General features: G+C 52.5%; 1 long non-coding RNA gene across 1 annotated transcript; it reads left to right on the plus strand.

The window, feature by feature from the left end:
* Positions 1 to 829: 829 nt before the first annotated feature.
* On the plus strand, positions 830 to 5,463 carry LOC135537086 (uncharacterized). Its single transcript, XR_010455116.1, has 2 exons — positions 830 to 3,356; positions 3,549 to 5,463. It is a non-coding gene; the product is annotated as an uncharacterized LOC135537086 (long non-coding RNA).
* The last annotated feature ends 219 nt before the right edge of the window (positions 5,464 to 5,682 follow it).

The raw sequence follows: 5,682 nt of genomic DNA on the forward strand, positions 1-5,682 counted from the left end.
CCTTTTTGTTTTGTTCTTGTCGGCCATCTTAGAAGTGGACCACTGTCGTCCTCGGAATAGTTCCGTTCCACTGTTTAGTTCCGTGAAGCAGACTAGAGCAGTGAACAACACATTACAACCTAGGGCCCATTCACAATGTGTTCATGGCTATCTGACTGACTGTGTTAGTTGTTTATGGGTCACTTTGTAGTTTGTGAAGCTTAAGGATCTAGAAGTGGAGTGGGACTATTCCGCATAGTACAGAGGCTCCTCACAACACACTGATTCCTTATGTGTTGAAGATGGAGTAATACAGTGTGGATGGAACTGTACAGGCTGATGACTGGGTGGATGGATGGAACTGTACAGGCTGATGACTGGGTGGATGGAACTGTACAGGCTGATGACTGGGTGGATGGATGGAACTGTACAGGCTGATGACTGGGTGGATGGAACTGTACAGGCTGATGACTGGGTGGATGGAACTGTACAGGCTGATGACTGTACAGGCTGGACTGGGTGGATGGAACTGTACAGGCTGATGACTGGGTGGATGGAACTGTACAGGCTGATGACTGGGTGGGTGGATGGAACTGTACAGGCTGATGACTGGGTGGATGGATGGAACTGTACAGGCTGATGACTGGGTGGATGGATGGAACTGTACAGGCTGATGACTGGGTGGATGGATGGAACTGTACAGGCTGATGACTGGGTGGATGGATGGAACTGTACAGGCTGATGACTGGGTGGATGGAACTGTACAGGCTGATGACTGGGTGGGTGGATGGAACTGTACAGGCTGATGACTGGGTGGATGGAACTGTACAGGCTGATGACTGGGGGTGGATGGAACTGTACAGGCTGATGACTGGGTGGATGGATGGAACTGTACAGGCTGATGACTGGGTGGATGGAACTGTACAGGCTGATGACTGGGTGGGTGGATGGAACTGTACAGGCTGATGACTGGGTGGATGGAACTGTACAGGCTGATGACTGGGTGGATGGAACTGTACAGGCTGATGACTGGGTGGATGGATGGAACTGTACAGGCTGATGACTGGGTGGGTGGATGGAACTGTACAGGCTGATGACTGGGTGGGTGGATGGAACTGTACAGGCTGACGTCTGGGTGGGTGGATGGAACTGTACAGGCTGACGTCTGGGTGGATGGAACTGTACAGGCTGATGACTGGGTGGGTGGGTGGAACTGTACAGGCTGATGACTGGGTGGGTGGATGGAACTGTACAGGCTGACGTCTGGGTGGGTGGATGGAACTGTACAGGCTGACGTCTGGGTGGATGGAACTGTACAGGCTGACGACTGGGTGGATGGAACTGTACAGGCTGATGACTGGGTGGATGGAACTGTACAGGCTGATGACTGGGTGGATGGAACTGTACAGGCTGATGACTGGGTGGATGGAACTGTACAGGCTGATGACTGGATGGATGGAACTGTACAGGCTGATGACTGGGTGGGTGGATGGAACTGTACAGGCTGATGACTGGGTGGATGGAACTGTACAGGCTGATGACTGGATGGATGGAACTGTACAGGCTGATGACTGGGTGGATGGAACTGTACAGGCTGATGACTGGGTGGATGGATGGAACTGTACAGGCTGATGACTGGGTGGATGGAACTGTACAGGCTGATGACTGGGTGGATGGATGGAACTGTACAGGCTGATGACTGGGTGGATGGAACTGTACAGGCTGATGACTGGGTGGATGGAACTGTACAGGCTGATGACTGGGTGGATGGAACTGTACAGGCTGATGACTGGGTGGATGGAACTGTACAGGCTGATGACTGGGTGGATGGAACTGTACAGGCTGATGACTGGGTGGATGGAACTGTACAGGCTGATGACTGGATGGATGGAACTGTACAGGTTGATGACTGTGTGGGTGGATGGAACTGTACAGGTTGATGACTGGGTGGATGGATGGAACTGTACAGGCTGATGACTGGGTGGATGGAACTGTACAGGCTGATGACTGGGTGGATGGAACTGTACAGGCTGATGTCTGGATGGATGGAACTGTACAGGTTGATGACTGTGTGGGTGGATGGAACTGTACAGGTTGATGACTGGGTGGATGGATGGAACTGTACAGGCTGATGACTGGGTGGATGGAACTGTTCAGGCTGATGACTGGGTGGGTGGGTGGAACTGTACAGGTTGATGACTGGGTGGATGGATGGAACTGTACAGGCTGATGACTGGGTGGATGGAACTGTACAGGTTGATGACTGGGTGGATGGATGGAACTGTACAGGCTGATGACTGGGTGGATGGAACTGTACAGGCTGATGACTGGGTGGATGGAACTGTACAGGCTGATGACTGGGTGGGTGGATGGAACTGTTCAGGCTGATGACTGGGTGGATGGATGGAACTGTACAGGCTGATGACTGGGTGGATGGAACTGTACAGGCTGATGACTGGGTGGATGGATGGAACTGTACAGGCTGATGACTGGGTGGATGGATGGAACTGTACAGGCTGATGACTGGGTGGATGGATGGAACTGTACAGGCTGATGACTGGGTGGATGGAACTGTACAGGCTGATGACTGGGTGGATGGAACTGTACAGGCTGATGACTGGGTGGATGGAACTGTACAGGCTGATGACTGGGTGGATGGAACTGTACAGGCTGATGACTGGGTGGATGGAACTGTACAGGCTGATGACTGGGTGGATGGATGGAACTGTACAGGCTGATGACTGGGTGGATGGATGGAACTGTACAGGCTGATGACTGGGTGGATGGAACTGTACAGGCTGATGACTGGGTGGATGGAACTGTACAGGCTGATGACTGGGTGGATGGAACTGTACAGGCTGATGACTGGGTGGGTGGATGGAACTGTACAGGCTGATGACCGGGTGGATGGAACTGTACAGGCTGATGACTGGGTGGATGGAACTGTACAGGTTGATGACTGGGTGGGTGGATGGAACTGTACAGGCTGATGACTGGGTGGGTGGATGGAACTGTACAGGCTGATGACTGGGTGGATGGATGGAACTGTACAGGCTGATGACTGGGTGGGTGGATGGAACTGTACAGGCTGATGACTGGGTGGGTGGATGGAACTGTACAGGCTGATGACTGGGTGGATGGATGGAACTGTACAGGCTGATGACTGGGTGGGTGGATGGAACTGTACAGGCTGATGACTGGGTGGATGGATGGAACTGTACAGGCTGATGGCTGGGTGGATGGAACTGTACAGGCTGATGACTGGGTGGGTGGAACTGTACAGGCTGATGACTGGATGGATGGAACTGTACAGGCTGATGGCTGGGTGGATGGAACTGTACAGGCTGATGACTGGGTGGGTGGATGGAACTGTACAGGTTGATGACTGGGTGGGTGGATGGAACTGTACAGGCTGATGACTGGGTGGATGGAACTGTACAGGCTGATGACTGGGTGGATGGAACTGTACAGGCTGATGACTGGGTGGATGGAACTGTACAGGCTGATGACTGGGTGGATGGATGGAACTGTACAGGCTGATGACTGGGTGGATGGATGGAACTGTACAGGCTGATGGCTGGGTGGATGGAACTGTACAGGCTGATGACTGGGTGGATGGATGGAACTGTACAGGCTGATGGCTGGGTGGATGGAACTGTACAGGCTGATGGCTGGGTGGATGGAACTGTACAGGCTGATGACTGGGTAATGGATGGAACTGTACAGGCTGATGGCTGGGTGGATGGAACTGTACAGGCTGATGACTGGGTGGGTGGAACTGTACAGGCTGATGACTGGATGGATGGAACTGTACAGGCTGATGGCTGGGTGGATGGAACTGTACAGGTTGATGACTGGGTGGGTGGATGGAACTGTACAGGCTGATGACTGGGTGGATGGAACTGTACAGGCTGATGACTGGGTGGATGGAACTGTACAGGTTGATGACTGGGTGGATGGATGGAACTGTACAGGCTGATGACTGGGTGGATGGATGGAACTGTACAGGCTGATGACTGACTGGGTGGGTGGATGGAACTGTACAGGCTGATGACTGGGTGGGTGGATGGAACTGTACAGGCTGATGACTGGGTGGGTGGATGGAACTGTACAGGCTGATGACTGGGTGGATGGATGGAACTGTACAGGCTGATGACTGGGTGGGTGGATGGAACTGTACAGGCTGATGACTGGGTGGATGGATGGAACTGTACAGGCTGATGGCTGGGTGGATGGAACTGTACAGGCTGATGACTGGGTGGGTGGAACTGTACAGGCTGATGACTGGATGGATGGAACTGTACAGGCTGATGGCTGGGTGGATGGAACTGTACAGGCTGATGACTGGGTGGGTGGATGGAACTGTACAGGTTGATGACTGGGTGGGTGGATGGAACTGTACAGGCTGATGACTGGGTGGATGGAACTGTACAGGCTGATGACTGGGTGGATGGAACTGTACAGGCTGATGACTGGGTGGATGGAACTGTACAGGCTGATGACTGGGTGGATGGATGGAACTGTACAGGCTGATGACTGGGTGGATGGATGGAACTGTACAGGCTGATGGCTGGGTGGATGGAACTGTACAGGCTGATGACTGGGTGGATGGATGGAACTGTACAGGCTGATGGCTGGGTGGATGGAACTGTACAGGCTGATGGCTGGGTGGATGGAACTGTACAGGCTGATGACTGGGTGGATGGATGGAACTGTACAGGCTGATGGCTGGGTGGATGGAACTGTACAGGCTGATGACTGGGTGGGTGGAACTGTACAGGCTGATGACTGGATGGATGGAACTGTACAGGCTGATGGCTGGGTGGATGGAACTGTACAGGTTGATGACTGGGTGGGTGGATGGAACTGTACAGGCTGATGACTGGGTGGATGGAACTGTACAGGCTGATGACTGGGTGGATGGAACTGTACAGGTTGATGACTGGGTGGATGGATGGAACTGTACAGGCTGATGACTGGGTGGATGGATGGAACTGTACAGGCTGATGACTGACTGGGTGGGTGGATGGAACTGTACAGGCTGATGACTGGGTGGATGGATGGAACTGTACAGGCTGATGACTGGGTGGATGGAACTGTACAGGCTGATGACTGGGTGGATGGAACTGTACAGGCTGAGGACTGGGTGGATGGAACTGTACAGGCTGATGACTGGGTGGATGGATGGAACTGTACAGGCTGATGACTGGGTGGATGGATGGAACTGTACAGGCTGATGACTGGGTGGATGGAACTGTACAGGTTGATGACTGGGTGGATGGAACTGTACAGGCTGATGACTGGGTGGATGGAACTGTACAGGCTGATGACTGGGTGGGTGGATGGAACTGTACAAGCTGAGGGCTGGGTGGATGGAACTGATGGTCTACCTCTTTCATTCACTCTACATGTCACCAAGTCATTGGGTGGTTCTGACAAACTTGAACTGTGGGAAGAAAATAAAGGCTTTATTCTTAAATAAAATGTGTCCTTGTCAATTACTGTTATCGCACCAAACTTCTTGAGTATCCCGTTTTATCATTTGTTGACCATGATTGTAGAATCATGATTAAATCACAGTTTAGCAGATGCTATAGCCAGTGCAGCAGAAATGCTTGTTACTAGCTCTGAACAGTGCAGCAGAAATGCTTGTTACCTGCTCTGAACAGGGCAGCAGAAATGCTTGTTACCTGCTCTGAACAG

This window comes from Oncorhynchus masou, unplaced genomic scaffold (assembly GCF_036934945.1).
Source record: "Oncorhynchus masou masou isolate Uvic2021 unplaced genomic scaffold, UVic_Omas_1.1 unplaced_scaffold_708, whole genome shotgun sequence".
In the NCBI taxonomy this organism is placed as follows: Eukaryota; Metazoa; Chordata; class Actinopteri; order Salmoniformes; family Salmonidae; genus Oncorhynchus; species Oncorhynchus masou.